The sequence below is a fragment of the Microcebus murinus genome, chromosome 1 (assembly GCF_040939455.1).
Source record: "Microcebus murinus isolate Inina chromosome 1, M.murinus_Inina_mat1.0, whole genome shotgun sequence".
In the NCBI taxonomy this organism is placed as follows: domain Eukaryota; kingdom Metazoa; phylum Chordata; class Mammalia; order Primates; family Cheirogaleidae; genus Microcebus; species Microcebus murinus.
In genome coordinates this window covers 36,051,027-36,068,860 of record NC_134104.1, presented here as the reverse complement: position 1 = coordinate 36,068,860, position 17,834 = coordinate 36,051,027, and the positions used below count along the sequence as shown (strand labels likewise).

Genomic DNA, 17,834 nt, shown 5'->3' with positions numbered 1-17,834 from the left:
TTTAATAGACAGATACAAGTTGAACCGGTTTCCAATTCATATTTTGTTAGCTTATTTTTTTCTACCACTGTTTTTCCTTTTATTTTCTATTCTTTCTATTCCTTCTTGGCAGCTATGAAGATAGTGAATTTGTGTTTATTGGGAAGGAAGAAAAATTGAGCAGGAAGAGGAGATTGGAAGAAAAAGTTAAGTTACATAGTGGAAAGAACTTTAATTGGAATCAAATAAGTTTGGCTTCAAATCCTGACTCTTTTGAGCATGTAGTAGTATCAACTTGGCACAGTGTTTTGCTTCTCTCGACCTGAATTTTCTCTCTTCAAAAATGTGAATAATATACCTAAGTCATACGTTATTTAGGGGATTAGAATATATGTATTAAATCACATAGTTAGTATCTGTAAGTGACACAGAGTAACCTCCTAAGATAATGATTACTGAATAAACAAATGACTAACTGGTGTTTTTACCTGATAAACCATCAAAAGTCTAGAAACTAACAATATTGAACTAATGAATTAGAAATATGTCTTTAGTACTATACTGAATTTCTAGTATTAGACCCACAAATATCTGAACATCCTAAATATGGGCCAAGATACCTATATAATAAAATCCAATTCAATTTTCCCCCTGTATTCTTTTAAAATTGACTCTAGGTGATATTTAGAAATTGTATAGGTAGTTATAAAGAATATATACAAAATGCATAAATTTTGATCAAAATAGGTGTAACTTAGCACTTATAATCACTAATTTAATATATAATTTAAAATGTAATCACATATTTGCTTTTATACTTTTTTAGATAAGAATGTAAAATTCCCTTTTAATCTTTCTATTGATTTTGCTATTTTTTAAACATAGGCATTTCTTTGTATCCATGAGGTGCATATTGTCAAAATATATTTGGGGTCATTTAAAATCAAGTCTTCTACTTAAACACCTTGCAGAGTTCCAGTGGTGATTTCCTTTAGGACTACTGTATGGAATTAATTTTTCTTCTGCACAGCAACACTTCAAGGGTTTATCAAAGACTGATAGAACAGAGTCGATGGATTATACAGAAATTTTTTTTTCACCTTTTTAAAATATTGTCATTTCACAGCTCCATAGATTAAGAAAAAAGAATAGAAAACTTAGTCTAACAAACATGGTTATTCTTTATCAAAAGATCTAGTGTGTCTGAGTTTTTATATATATAGTCACTCTTAGGTATACTGGAAAGAGTGGTCCTATGCCACCCCCCTACCAAAATCTGCACAGACTCAAGTCTCAGATCAGGCTGGAACTCACATATATGAAAAGGTGGCCCTCTGTATATTTAGGTTTTGCATCCTGTAAATATTGTATTTTCTATCCTCGTTTGGTTGGAAAAAAAATCCATGTATATGTGGGTTCATGCAGTTCAAACCCATGTTATTCAAGGATTAACTACACACACACACACACACACACACACACACATACACAGATATACAATCATACCTTGGTGTTTGTGGAACATTGGTTTCAGGATCCCCTGTGAATACCAAAATCCTCAGATGTTCAAGTCCCTTATATAAAATAATGTAATGTTTACATATAACCTGCACACATTCTCCTATATACTTAAAATCATCTCTAGTTACTCGTAATGCCTAAAGCAATGTAAATGCAATATAAATAGTTGTTATACTGTATTGTTTATTTATATTATTTTTATTGTTGTATTGTCATTTTTTATTGGGCTTTGATTCAGAACCCACAAATATGGAGGTCTGACTGTGTATGTATATATGTACAGTTATGCATTGCCTAATATCACGACAGGGATACATTCTAAGAAATGAGTCCTTAGGCAATTTCATGGGTATGAAAACATCATAGAGTATACTTACACAAACTTTAATGGTGTAGACTACTACACAGCCAGGTTTTATGATACAGCCTATTGCTTCTAGGTTACAAACCTGTGTAGCCTATTTCTGTACTGAACACTATAGGCAATTATAGCACAATGATAAGTTTTTGTATATCTAAACATAGCTTAACAAAGAAAAAGTAGAGTAAAAATATGTATGCAAGATAAGTGTACACCTACATAAGGCACTATCCATGAACGGAGCTTGCTGAACTAGAAGTTTCTATGAATGAGTCAGCAAGGGAGTAGTGAGTGAATATGAAGGCTTTGGACATAACTGTGTACTATTGTAGGCTTTGTAAACACTGTACACTTAGGTTACATTGCATTTACATAAAACATTTTGTTTCTCCAATAATAAATTAACCTTAGCTTATTGTTAGGTTTTTTACTTTATAAACTTTTTAAGACTTTTGACTTTTTGACCCTTTTGCCATAACAGTTTAAACACAAACACCTTATATAGCTGGACAAAATATTTCCTTTCTTTGTATTCTTATTCTATAAGCTTTTATCTATTTTTACATTTTTTTATTTTTTAAACTTTTTTGTTAAAAACTAAGACATAGACACACACACACATTAAGTGAGGCCTACACACTGACAGGGTCATCAATATTATTGTCTTCTGCCTCCACATCTTGTCCCACAGAAAGTTCTTCAGAAGCAATAACACACACAGAACTGTCATCTTCTATGATAACAATGCCTTTTTCTGGAATAGCTTCTGAAGGACCTACTTCAGGCTGTTATACAGATAACTTTTTTTTATGTGTAGAAACAGTAAATGCTAAATAACAATAAAAAGTATGGCATAGTAAATACATAAATCAGTAACATAATTGTTTATAATCATTATCAAATATGTACTATACATAATTTTATATATTATAATTGCCATGACTGGGAGCACAGTGGGTTCATTTTCACTGGCATCACCACAAAACATGTGAGTAATGCTTTACCCTGTTACTTTATGATGGCTATAACATCATTAGACAATAGGAACTTTTTAGCTCCATTATACTCTTACAGGACCAGTGGCACATACACGGTTTCTCATTGACCAAAATGTCATTATGTGGTGCATATATGATATTTTAAGAATTACACGAGCACTTTAGTACTATTCTCCATTTTAATATTTGAAAATTTTATCCTATTTATGTCCAAAGTTTACTGCAGCTAAATCAGAATTAAAACCTTTAAAAACTTCTGCCATCCTTCAATGACATCTTTGATGCTTAAAAAAAAACTCATTACCAAAAAAACTGATTTAGAAGGAAGAAGGGAATATGAAGAAAGGAAGAAATCATAATTGCTTGGAATGTTATTTCATTAATTTAGATTTTAATTTATCCAAGATAAAGTAAAACAGTCATTTGGTTTTGGCTTAGTCTCTTTATCCTGATAGAGTTGGAGGTTGTGGAGCAGCAAAAGACTGTATCACACCTTCAACTAATGGATAAGATGGGCAACTGAGACAAGGATGGCATAAAATGAGGGGTCTTTAAATAGAGAGAGAGCAATGAGTCACAATATTCCCTTACCTATTCATCTGGATACTTCTAAACTCTCTACAAAAATAATTAGAAATGTATTATATTTCCTGCTAGGATAAACTATGTTCTACTTGAGAGGAGACACATAGGAATTTTGAAAAATATAACTTTCTAGAATATACGTATATATGTAAAACAGGTGAAGAAGGCAAAATACATGTAGGTTTTCCATTGCTAGCTAATTTTTTCAGATATGTATTTATGTGTGTGTGTGTGTGTGTGTGTATACATAGATAGATAGTCTATCTGATCATCTCCTCTATCTAATACTAATTCATGGAAAAATTATGAATTGACTTCAGGAAAATGTCTGGAAATAATATTGGCCCACAAAATGCTTATCCTACTTTCCTCTAATCATTTACACGTACAATAGCTAAAACACCACTTTCAACACTGTAGTTTTTGCTCTTTCTTGTAACTATTGTTGAAGATAAAATTAGATCATCAGAAGCTAGTGGTCTGTGAACGATACAATGCTTTTCTATCACCATTGAACAATAGTTAGTGATGTATAACTCAGAGCCTTGAAACTGAAAAGTTATAAGTATTCAAGTGCTCTAGTCATATACAAAATTCAGTTAATAATAGCTTTAGTAATTGCAAAAATTATTGAAAAGATGTCTTTGCTAAGGGGCCATACAAATGCACCCAAATTAATTTTTGTGGATAATTCATTAGTGTTTTTTTTTAGTTCAATTATTTCTTCAATGCTGTAGACTCAACATCCCCCAAGATTTAAATGAGGAGAGCATAACAATCCAATTTTCATGACTCTTTTGAGAAGGTCATATCATCAATTTTAGGTAGTCTCTAACTGAAGATTCCTGACTACAATGTAATATATTTGGTTAATTATGTGGCACATGGATGCATGTGGTAGAAACTTTAAGAATATGATAGTGCACAGAGACAGGTATACCATTATATTAGCGTATATATTAGTATCACTCAGTTTCAGTACAAGTCACAGGGATGAAAAATAGGCAATAGAAGCATTGCATGCCTGCTGTATAATGTTGACTTCAGGGTAGCAAAAAAATATATATATGTAGTATGGAACCACTCTATACTGTATCAACTTTTCTCTAATTCCCATAGCAATTAAGCATTTAATTAACCCATTCAGTAAACAAATATTTATTTGATCCTTTATTATGTGCCAGGCATTGTCCTGAGAATGAATAATAATACAGTGGTAAATATATATGGTGACTACCCAGGCGCCTTATGATCTTGATTTAAGGCTCCAAAAAGTGAACAGACAATTGCAAAATAGTGTGTTAACATTGTGGAAATGTTAATACATACCGAGGGTTATTTAGTCAGCCTTAATATTATTGTATTCTAAGTACAATTCTGTAGCGCAGGAGAATGTATTCTACTTCTTCTGCATCCTTTCTGTATATTGCGTTAGTGTCAGAGAAGTGCAAAATAAATATTTATGGAACTGAATAATAACATAAGACATTTTACTTATGTGTTGGTTAGCAAGAAACAAGTGTTGACTACAAGTAAATTTAAAATATTTTAGATTTATATAAGTGGTTATTCAAATAACATGCGATTAAAATTTTTTTCATCAGAGGATGCGTGAACATTAAGATATACTCTTAATTTTTATATTATATATCAAACCCATCCATCATTAATTGGATACATCAATTTAAGGCATATTTATCCTTTTTGACACAGAGTATGTTTCCTTTGAGAAATCAGTTGAAAGTGTATGTCAGAAGATGATGTAAGGAAAAACCAATGACATAGCTATATTAGCTGTAATAAAATTTTAAATTTAGTTGATTCAATGTTCATTTCAAATAAGAGCTCTAGTAGAAGATTAAAATTGTTTTTCCATACCTCAATCATTAAATCTACCATTTGGTAAAAATCAGATTCTGTTATAAATAGTAAAAAACATAAAATAAAAGATTGATATTAAATAATACAGTTAGAACATTAATTCTTTTAAGAATTATATGCCATTTATAGCATGACATGTGTAGTAATTTATAGTAATTTAATATTTAGAATTTTAAATTTTAGTAATGATACTAAAGTTTTGTTTTTTCAAAAACAGGCATTTTAAGGTATTTAAAACAAATGCTACCATTAAATTAGTTTATTAATTTTGTCTGTATTAATTATTATACAAGTACTTAAAGTCTTATTTATACAATATTCTGACTTCTCCCCTGTGGCTAAAAATTTTCTGATAAAAGCCTTAGAACTCTCTCCTTTCAAAGATTATAAATGAAAAATTACCACAAATAACAAGCCTAACAAAACAACATTCTGACTGCATTGTCATATTTATTATAAAGTACTTGGTTCACTGCATTTTGGCATTTTATACAACTGGTTCTGACAGTGATTAACATGGTTAGGGCTTCTGCAGTTTCACCCAAGAGAAATAAAACACCAAAATCTCTGCAGGTGTGTAATGGGCCAGAGATTTACAATCTGTTCTGCAAAGTCAGACTTCAAAGACTTGAAAAATCCTAAAGTTGGCAATGCCTCTATCATCACTTTTATTTAAGGTATTTTCCATATTTCAAAAGGAACTGTGGCTAATTGCAAAAATTTTATCTCCAATTTGACTTCTTTGCAGGTCTTTCAGAAGATAATTTTCATTATACATCTGTACACTTCAGCTGAACAGACAGCACCTATATAAAGCAGCGAACTAAATAATTAAGTATTTACTTGTACTTCCAAGGAGACTTCACTTACTTGAAGTATGTTGCATCACTTAACTGATGCTAAGGAGTAGTTGGGAAGTACCAAGGTAATTACCAAATGACAATCAGACAGCAGCACCTGGGCTATGGCAGCCCCAGGACAAGTGCCCATAATTGCTTCCATGATTGCTTGGTGTGAATCTAATATAAAACTTACCCAATTAGGGTCAGAATGCACATGATAATTTCAATTATAGAAATGTTCATCTTCCTGAGAGATGCTCACAGAGGAAAAAGTTCAAATAGTGCTATTTCAATTTTTAAATGTGAGAGTTTACCCATTTTAGTGGATATTCAGGTCTACATATGTGCTTGACATAGAATGCAAATTATTCTCTTTTTTTAGAATTTTCCATTTATCTATTTTCAAATGTCATCTCTGTAGCTTACCATTCTACAAATAAGCAAACAACAAATAAACAGCACAAAGGTTTATCATTCTAATGGTACATCCTCCATAAAATCAGCAGTGGATTACTTTCTTTAAACTGGAATATTGTTCATAAATTTCAATGAAAGCACCCAGTAATCTCTCTGTCAACCAAGGCTATTACTAACAGAAATAAAATAAATTGAATAATGGGCCAATATTTTTAGTCAATTTAACCACCAAAGGTTTTGATCACTATGATATTTTGCCTGAAGTATAGTTCTCTTTACTTCAAGTACGTTTGTTGAAAATTGTCAAGGTCATAGATGCACACATTAACTGTATCAGACAGGGTGGCACAGAGAAAAGCCCTCTTCCATTACAGCAGATTGCAGCCTTCATTCCAATATGTCTCATCATGTCATCAACCTTGTTTAAAAGAGAGAATGATCTAAGAAAAAAGAAAAAGGATAAAAAAAAGCCCTCCAAATTCTTCACCTAAAAGAATGCTTTTACTATAATTTTAAAATCTGAAAACCCACACACTATATTGTCTTTAAAGTTTTATTTTAGAATATGAATAATAATAAAATATTCATTTGTAAAACCTATTTCTTAAAAACATGAAAATCTAATTGCAAATGTGCTACTTAATGTTTGCATTAGGATGTGATTCTGCATTTTCCAGAATCCTAAATTTATCTTTCATTCATTTTTTCCTAGGTGTTTTTTGTTGTAGGAACAAGCATACAATCCAGAACAAGCACAAGAACCACAAGGGTATGTTCCTCAGCTTCGTTTCCTGAAAGAAGTTATTGCATCTATCTGCCAGGATGCTTTAGCAAGTTTCAATCAATAATGTTAACCTGAAGCCAGCATTGACCTAACTGAACTTGAACCCACTGTAACATTTTATTACAAAGATTGGAGGCTGTAATAATTCATTGTTTTAAAGTAAGAAATAGTCTCTTTTAGTTTTATAAAAGCCATAATTTATGTGGTGATGTTAATTTTGAGGGTATGATATGCTTTAATCTCTCATTCTACTTGCCATTCTATGACAGAAATGCTGAAGCCATCTGAAGGTTACAAACAATGTTCACTAATAACGAGCTCTTATGTCCTTGTAGATTTCACTTTGATGGATATCCATAGTGTTTCCCCATGACATAATTCTACTGAGGAAAAATACCTCTTGAAAACACAGGTTGTACTTTCACCTTCAACTATAACTAGCATGATTTTTAAAAGAAAGATAAATTAAAATAAAAAGTAAATGCACATTTTTGTCATAGTCTTGTCATCATTTTTACGGTATTGCCAGATTTATTTGGTAAAAATAAGCATACTATAGAAAGAAAAGTTGATATAATGGAATGCTTTCTGTGGAGTATATATTTTTAACATCCATTCTATTAGTCATAAAACAGCAATACCACCCTAATGAGGCAACTGCAGCACATGCTTTCTTTAAAAAAGCTATTTCTTTTAATTAAACCTTAATATAAATAATCTTTATGTTTCAATGTTCATTTTAGTGGAGGGGTTATAGTTAGCCCTCAGAACTTCTTGAAAATTTTTTAGCATTATCAATTGGTTATTATAACCAAAAAGCGATGTAGAATGAATACAACCAAAGATAGAACATATAAAATCTCTCTGAAATGCTTCTACTGTCTCTATAAAAGTACAGAATCAAAGTACCATAGTCTTTTACATAATAAATAATAGAAACTAAATATATTATGTTGTTTATGCTTTGTGTAGAGACTAAACTGCGTTTTTCAAATGAGACTTCAAAGTTGTGAGCATTGGCTATACAAAGGAATTCTTGGTGGTGTTTGAGGATTTTAATTTTAGTGTATTCAACATGAAATGTTATAAATTGAATCCAGAGGTATTTAAATCAGAAGTTGCTATTCGGCCGGGCGCGGTGGCTCACGCCTGTAATCCTAGCACTCTGGGAGGCCGAGGCGGGCGGATTGCTTGAGGTCAGGAGTTCAAAACCAGCCTGAGCAAGAGCGAGACCCCCGTCTCTACTATAAATAGAAAGAAATTAATTGGCCAACTGATATATATATAAAATTAGCCGGGCATAGTGGCACATGCCTGTAGTCCCAGATACTCGGGAGGCTGAGGCAGTAGGATTGCTTGAGCCCAGGAGTTTGAGGTTGCTGTGAGCTAGGCTGACGCCACGGCACTCACTCTAGCCTGGACAACAAAGCGAGACTCTGTCTCAAAAAAAAAAAAAAAGTTGCTATTCTGTTAGCATTGTATTTTGTTCCCATGGACTTGTTCACAGATTTCAATATAAAAATGACCTCATTGATTTACCTCTGACAGATGTCTGCTTCAGTAAATTATGTATATTAGTTATCTTTCTCAATATATGCACACTATGAAGTGACCTTATATGAAACTCTATACAAGAAGGATTAAATTTGAAATTGTGTGTGAGATGATCACAGAAACACATTATTTTCTTAACAAGTTTATCTTTCCACCTCCTGTGCAGGGCTGTGTAGCCTGGAGATTCCGTGAACACAGGACCAAAAGACAGACCTTCGTGAGACTTTGAGTACTCAGGCAGAAAATAGCTGTTGTAACTCTCATATACAAATTTAGACTTTATCCATGCCACCATGTTGGCATAAATGATTTACTGAAAGTATGCAATGAACTCAATAGAGATGCACTGAGACTCTCCACATGAAAAACTGGCACTCTTATGTATATGTATGAATTTTGATATGCCTTTAACTATGTATTTCTTTATTATAATGCAGACATCTATTAGTGGATATGTGATTTTAGAAATTTCCTATTGTCTAGAACTCTGAAAATCTGAAACAAACACCTTTAAACATATATAGTGGCAACAAATGTATAAACGATATGAGCAAACAGGATAAAGTTTCATTCTACATATTTTTAAAAATTAGGAGCACAAATCAAGACTTCTTTTCCCCCAAGAATCTGCAGCTCATTCTGTAAAGGACTTTAGTACTGATTTATAGGTGAACATATAGAGAAGTTATCAAGGACAGTCTTTCATTAGATTTTTGAAAAGTAGTTTCTAAATATATGCATGTCACTTTAATGAAAAGAATGATGATAGTAATTTCTAAATGACCTACAGATGTGTTTATATAGCACCTGCCTATCTCTATTGGGTAAATTTTTCATTTAATCTTATATACTTCAAAGGGGGGAGTGTGTGCAATTGTAGATGAAGTTATTTGATTATTCCTATGAAGAAATCTAGCAATTTTCTCAAAAAGGATGTTTTTGATAAGTGAAATTTGAGGACTATCTTGAGAGGTGAAAAGAGACTTCTGCTTTTATTCCAAATCATAGTATCTGAAAAGTAGAACTGTTTGGAGAAATTCCACCTGCTTCAGCGAACATGCAGCTATCCCTGTACTGGAGAACATCTGGTTTTAAGGAAGTGAAATGTAATTACTGTAGGGAAATCTGAGCTATTCCATATGCCTAATCTCATTGGACAGGTCCTGTAATTTGCTGGAGGTCTAAACCAAAGTTGCACGGGCTTAATTGTTTTTGAAAAGCATTCCCAAGGCTGATGCTACCCCAAATCTTACCCAGAGTTGTGAGTAAGAAAAAGTTCCACGTAAGGGCCTTTTCCAGATAATTGAAATCCACTCTTTACCAAAATGTTCGGAAAAGGTTAGCTTTCTTTGAAATACAACACATATGGTCTTGCTTTCTTTTTTTTTTTTTTTTTTTTTTAGGATTTGCCCATTCTTTTTTTTTTTTTTTTTAATTATTTTTTTTATTTTGGCATATTATGGGGGTACAGATTTTAAGGTTTCAATAAATGCCCATTTCCCCCCCTCCCCCCAAAAGTCTGAGTCTCCATCATGACCATCCCCCAGATGGTGCACATCTCACTCACTATGTATGTATATACCCGCCCCCCTCCCCCCTCCCACCTGCCCAATACCCTATTACTGTAGCACCTATGTGTCCACTTAGGTGCTACTCAGTTAATACCAGTTTGCTGGAGAATATATCTGGTGCTTGTTTTTCCATTCTTGGGATACTTCACTTAGTAGTATGGGTTCCAGCTCTAACCAGGAAAATATAAGGTGTGCTATATCACCATTGTTTCTTAGAGCTGAATAGTACTCCATGGTGTACATATACCACATTTTATTAATCCATTCCTTTATTGATGGGCACTTGGGCTGTTTCCACAGCCTTGCAATTATGAATTGTGCTGCTATAAACATTCGAGTGCAGGTGTCTTTTTTGTAGAGTGTCACTGGATCATTTGGGTAGATGCCCAGCAATGGGATTGCTGGATCAAATGGTAGATTCACTTGTATCGCTTTAAGGTATCTCCATATTGCTTTCCACAGAGGTTGAACTAGTTTGCAGTCCCACCAGCAGTGTAGGAGTGTTCCTCTCTCTCCGCAACCACGCCAGCATTTATTGTTTGGAGATTTTTTGATAAAGGCCATTCTCACTGGGGTTAAGTGATATCTCATTGTGGTTTTGATTTGCATTTCCCTGATGATTAGAGATGTTGAGCATTTCTTCATATGTTTGTTGGCCATTCTTCTGTCTTCTTTAGAAAAATTTCTGTTCAAGTCCTTTGCCCACTTTTTAATGGGGTTATTTGATTTTTTCTTCCTAATTTTCGTGAGTTCTAAGTATATTCTAGTTATCAGTCCCTTATCGGATGCATAGGATGCAAAAATTTTCTCCTATTCTGTAGGTTGTCTGTTTACTTTCATGACTATTTCTTTGGCTGTGCAGAAGCTTTGTAGTTTGATCATGTCCCATTTATTTATTTTTGTTGCTGCTGTGATTGCCTTTGGGGACTTCTTCATAAACTCTTTGCCCAGGCCGATGTCTAGGAGAGTGTTTCCAACTTTTTCCTCTAGAGTTCTAATAGTTTCATATCTTAGGTTTAAGTCTGTTATCCAGCGTGAGTTGGTTTTTGTGAGAGGTGAAAGGTGTGGGTCCTGTTTTAGCCTTCTACAGGTGGCTATCCAGTTTTCCCAGCACCATTTATTGAAGAGGGATTCTTTTCCCCAGCGTATGTTTTTGTCTGCTTTGTCAAAGATGAGATGGCTATATGAGGATGGTTTTATATCAGGATTCTCACATCTGTTCCACTGGTCAATATTCCTGTTTTTGTGCCAATACCATATTGTTTTAATTACTACAGCTTTGTAGTATAGTTTGATATCTGGCATATTAATGCCTCCCATTTTGTTTTTGTTGCCTAGAATTGCTCTTGATATTCGGGGTCTTCTTTGGTTCCATACGAAGCGTAAAATTATTTTTTCTATATCTGTGAAGAATGCTGATGGGATTTTAATAGGTATTGCATTGAATCTGTAGATCAGTTTGGGTAGTATAGACATTTTGACGATATTGAGTCTGCCGATCCACGAGCATGGTATGGATTTCCATCTGTTTACATCCTCTGCTATTTCCTTCCTCAGTGTTTCATAGTTCTCCCTGTAGAGGTCTTTTACCTCTTTGGTTAAATATATTCCTAGGTACTTTAATTTCTTTGTTGCTATTGTGAAGGGAATTGAGTCTTTGATTTGGTTCTCAATTAGATTGTTGTTGGCGTATATGAATGCCTCTGATTTCTGTGTATTAATTTTGTATCCTGAGACTTTACTAAATTCATTGATCAGTTCCAGGAGTTTCTTGGTTGAATCCTTGGGGTTTTCTAGATACAATATCATATCATCAGCAAACAGTGAAAGTTTGATCTCTTCTGCCCCTATTTGGATACCTTTGATTCCATTTTCCTGTCTGATTGCTGTAGCCAAGACTTCCAGCACTATGTTGAATAGAAGTGGAGATAGTGGGCAGCCTTGTCTGGTTCCAGTTCTAAGTGGGAATGATTTCAGTCTTTCCCCATTCAGTATGATGTTGGCTACGGGTCTGTCATATATGGCTTGTATCATTTTTAGGTATGTCCCTTCTATGCCTATTTTCTTAAGTGTTCGTATCATGAAAGGGTGTTGAATTTTGTCAAAAGCTTTTTCTGCATCTATTGAAAGAATCATGTGGTCTTTGTTTTTGCTTCTGTTGATGTGGTGAATTGCATTTATAGATTTACGTATGTTGAACCATCCCTGCATCCCTGGGATGAAGCCCACTTGGTCGTGGTGGATTATTTTTTTGATAAGTGTCTGGATTCGGTTAGCTAAGATTTTGTTGAAAATTTTTGCATCTATATTCATTAGGGATATTGGTCTGTAGTTTTCTTTTTTTGTTGCATCCTTTCCTGGTTTTGGTATCAGAGTAATATTCGCTTCATAAAAGGTGTCGGGTAGGTTTCCGTTCTTCTCGATGTTGTGGAATAGTTTCTGCAAGATAGGTACTAGTTCTTCTTTGTAAGTATGGTAAAATTCAGGTGTGAAGCCATCTGGACCGGGACTTTTCTTTTTAGGGAGATTTTTAATTGCTGTTTCTATTTCAGCTGTTGAGATTGGTCTGTTCAGGGAATCTATTTCTTCCTGGTTGAGCCTAGGGAGGCTGTGTGTTTCTAGAAATTTGTCCATTTCCTCCACATTTTCCAGTTTGTGTGCATAAAGATTTTTGTAGTATTCATAAATTGTATCTTGTATCTCTTTGGGATCAGTTGTGATATCTCCTTTTTCATTCCTGATGGAGCTTATTAGAGATTTCTCTTTTCTGCTTTTCGTTAGCTTAGCCAATGGCGTGTCAATTTTGTTTATTTTTTCAAAGAACCAACTTTTTGTTTTATTAATCTCCTGAATAGCTTTCCTGTTTTCAATTTCGTTTAGTTCTGATTTGATCTTGTTGATTTCACTTCTTCTGCTGGGTTTGGGGTTGGTCTGTTCTTCTTTTTCCAGCTCTTTGAGTCGTTTCATTAGATTGTCTATTTGTGATCTTCTTGCCTTTTGGTTATAGGCATTTATGGAGATAAACTTTCCTCTCAGAACTGCTTTAGCTGTGTCCCAGAGGAGTTGATAACTTGTCTCTCCATTGTCGTTTTCTTCATAGAAGTTTTTTATTTCCGTCTTGATTTCTTCATTTACGAAGTAATCATTTAGTAGGAGGTTGTTTAATTTCCACGTTTTTGTGTAGAAATGTGAGTTTCTGTTAGGGTTGATTTCTAGTTTTATTCCACTGTGATCTGAGAAAGTACATGGTATGATTTCTATTTTTTTAAATTTCTTGAGATTTTCTTTGTGTCCTAGGATATGGTCAATCTTAGAGAATGTCCCGTGAGCTGATGAGAAGAACGTATATTCAGTGGATTTTGGGTAGAATGTTCTGTAGATGTCTGTCAGACCCAATTGTTCTAGAGTTTTGTTTAAGTCCATTATTTCTTTATTAATTTTCTGTTTGGAGGATCTGTCTCGTGCCGTCAGTGGGGTGTTGAAATCTCCGGCGATTATGGAGTTGCTATTAATCCATTTGCTTAGCTCCAGTAAGGTTTGCTTTATGAATCTGGGTGCACCTAAGTTGGGTGCATATATATTTAAAATTGTTATCTCCTCTTGTTGGACTGTGCCCTTCACCATTATATAATGACCCTCTTTGTCTTTTACTACTTTTGTTGGTTTAAAAACTAAATCGTCTGAAATTAGAACTGCCACACCAGCCTTCTTTTGGTTTCTATTTGCTTGGAATATTGATCTCCACCCTTTTATTTTTAGTCTATGTGCATCCTTGCAGGTTAAATGTGTTTCCTGAAGACAGCATATACTTGGCCTGTATTTTCTTATCCATTCAGCCAGCCTATGTCTCTTGAGTGGAGAGTTTAAGCCATTCACATTTATTGAGAGAACTGATAGGTAAGGTAGATTACTGATCATTCTGTTGGGTTGGATGTTGTTGCTATGATTTCTGTCTTGAGCCATTGTAATATCTGGCCTTTAATATCTTTGGGTTTTGGTTGTTTTTATATTCGTGGGTTATTATTATGATGTTCCGTGCGTAACGCTGTTTTAAGTATTTCTTGTAGGGCTGGTCTTGTCTTGGTGAATTCTCTGAGCCTTTGCTTGTCTGAGAATGTTTTTATTTCTCCTTCATATATGAAGCTTAGTTTTGCAGGGAATAATATTCTAGGCTGGGCATTGTTTTGTTTCAAAAGAGTGAGAATGGGGCCCCAGTCTCTCCTTGCTTGTAAAGTCTCATTAGAGAAGTCTGATGTTATTCGAATTGGCTTTCCCTTGTATGTCACTTGCTTCTTTTGTCTTACAGCTCTTAGAAGGGCCTCTTTAGTTGATACTTTGGTCAGTCTGATGACTGCATGACGTGACGTCTTCCTGTTTGCATTGAATCTCCCAGGGGTCCTCTGGGCTTCTTGAACTTGTATATCGAGATTTTGAGCAAGGCCTGGGAAATTTTCCTCTATTATATCTTCAAAAAGCTTGTCCAGCCCTTGAGTGTTGTCTTCGTCCCCTTCGGCTAAACCTATGACCCTCACGTTAGGTTTTTTCACATAATCCCACAGCTCTTGTAGGCTTTGGTCTTTTCTCTTGTTTCTCTGCTGTATTTCTGTGACTGATTTATTTAATTGGAAGGTGTTATCTTCAAGCTCTGAGATTCTTTCTTCTGCTTGATCTACCCTGTTCTTGAGACTTTCCACAGTATTTTGTAGTTCTCTGAGTTGATTCTTCATCTCCAGGACTTCGGTTAAAGTTTTCTTCACTGTGTCAATCTCTTTGTTGAACCTTTGTTCCATTTCTTGGAGGTTTTTTGTGTTTTCTTGGTGTTGGTTATTGAGTTGTTGTTGCAGCTGGGTGAGTGTTCTTATGATCCACATACGAAATTCCTTTTCTGTCATATTGGTTGCCTGATTTTGGTCGGTGTCCGTTTCTAGGGGGCTGGTGCTCCTCCTTGGGGGTGTGTTTTCCGTTTGGTTCTTCATATTTCCTGAGTTCTTTCGCTGACTTCTTCCCATGTCGATCAGTTGTTGTTTCTTTCCTTAGGTTATTGTTTGGGTATTCACACACCTTGTTTAGTTTCTGAGGCGTTAGGTGGTGCCTGTGGGTGAAATTGGACCACTCCCTGTATATTGAGTCAGTGGATGCCGTGGAAAGGCTGTGCAAGATGCCGCCCCTGTCAGTAGGTGGCGTTTGCTTGGAGGAACAGGCTATGGTGTTGATTTTGAGTCCTGTTATCAGCTCTCGTTCTGGGCGGAGCTGGGTTGGGTAAGCCTGCCCTCAGGCCGTTAGCAGGGGTCAAAGTTCTGTTCTCAGCTTACAGGGAAAGCTGTCAGGGCTGGGCTGGAATGGTCCCGCTCAGCCAGAAAGTCTGGAGGTGGGGGTGGGGCTGTCTGAGACCCGCAGTCTGCAGCAGGCCTCGCTTCTTTCCACCCTCCCCAACTCTGCAGCTACTCCTGGGCCTCTGCCAGCAGGCCAGACCACAAGCCACCAGGCCTCCCCGGACTGTGGTGCCGGCGGGGAGGTTCCCTGCACAGGAACGCCACCTGGGTTGGGCGCACGGCCTCCTCCTGGGAGGAGGGTTGCCCTCTAGGACGCCGATCCGCCCCTGGAGGCACACAGCCCTCAGTAGGCTGTTTGCGTATAATCCTTCTGTGCCCGGGGCAATGCTAGCCCTCGGTGCAGGGGATCTGGTCTGCAGGTCCGACCTCTGGGTCCCAGAGTTCAAACTGTATTCCCACCAGGGAGAGGATTTCCGGTCCTAATTCACCCACAGGGAGCCCAAGCTGGATCTATGTCTCTCAGCCTCTGAGTCGGCACCGTTTTCCTGGGAACACGGTGCCAGCAGCACCTGGGAGGGCGGGCGGGATCCCAAACGGGAAGGTCCTGTTCCCTGGAGGTGCCTCCGGCTGGTAGCTGTATTGTCTCTCTGGGCAGCCGCGGGTAGGGTCGGCGGAGGGGGGGAGGAGGCAATATGGCGCCTGCCGCGCGGCTCGGGTCTGTGCACACGGAGGTGCCCGGAGGAAGTTGGGAACCTGGTGCCACGTCTGCTACAGGCTCACCGTTGGCAAGCGGCGGCAGTCTCTGGGCTGATGTCCGCAGGTCTCTCCACCCACTGGGGAGCCCGCCAGCAGTCCCGAATGCAGGGGAGGGGAAACAGCAATTCCACCTACCCTTGCCGCTGGTCTCCGGGCTGCTCCGGTGGTCTCAGCCTCCAGTTCTCCTCCGCAGCCTCCTCCCGTGGAGTCTCCCGGGGTCTCAGGTACCCCTCCTTCCGGCCCTTGTCCGCTGTATGCTCGTCTTCTTGCTTCTTTCCTCTAGTTTCTGCTAGAATTGGTCTTTTCTGTAGAGACCCTCTGTCTGGCGGTGTTATTCGTCCGCCATCTTGCTCCGCCCCCCCTATGGTCTTGCTTTCTTAAGTCATATGTTAGAGATGGCTAGCTATGCACAGAATACTCATAAAGAAGAAATGTAGTGGACGTAACTTCCTAGAAATAAATGGCTATATTATGTAGCTCTGCTTATATCTGGACATGGCTTTGTGACTAATTCTTGCTAATGTGGGGTTTTTAAGAAGTGGCTTGGTCTTCTCCATTTTCTCCCATTCCTTCTGCTGACCAAAAGCAGAAGATTTCAAGACCCAGTGAAATGGTAGTGCAGCAAGTTGAAAAAAACTTGGATCTTACATAGTAGAAAGCCACCCTTGAATATGCAGTGCCCATGTTGGACTGTTAGGCAGTGGAAGGGGAAAAAATGTCTGTAATTTGGAAGATTATTTGCTCTAGGTGCAAAGGTTATCCTTAGATGTCAGCACCATCACCATGCTTGCCAACTATGGATCAGATAATTTACTCAACAATTATTCTATAATGTTTAAAACAATTTATTTGGAAGGCAATTAGGGGCCTCTGAGCTTTCCAAAGCACAATGTAAACAGTAAATGAAACTAGAGACTTCATAAATCAGAAACTGCCAACTAACCTCTAACTAGGGAACTTCCACTCTAACCAATCAAATATGTTTTCTTTGTTTTGCTTCTGGGAAAACTTCATAAAAGAAAGCTTCTATCTCACCCTTACCCTACCGTCTCTCCCAAACATTGCTAAACTGCTTGCAGTCCTGTGCTGCCCAATTCATGAATTGTCAAATGCTCAAATAAACTGTTTAAAATGTCAATGTCCCTAAGTTTATGCTTTAACAGTACCTACTAAAGATCAAGCTCTATGGTAGTCCCTTGGGATAAAAGATGGCTGAAACAAGATTTTTCTTATGGTGCAAGCAAGAAAGAGACGAAAAAATGAATAGATTCTAGTTATCAGCCCTTTATCGGATGTGAAGCATGCAAATATT

The 17,834-nt window shown here is 36.5% G+C and overlaps 1 protein-coding gene across 3 annotated transcripts in view; it reads right to left on the bottom strand.

Annotated features, from left to right (window-relative positions):
- Nucleotides 1-17,834, bottom strand: part of CADM2 (cell adhesion molecule 2) — a 1,045,662-nt gene that overhangs the window by 629,906 nt on the left and 397,922 nt on the right. The gene's annotated exons all lie outside the window — the stretch shown is intronic.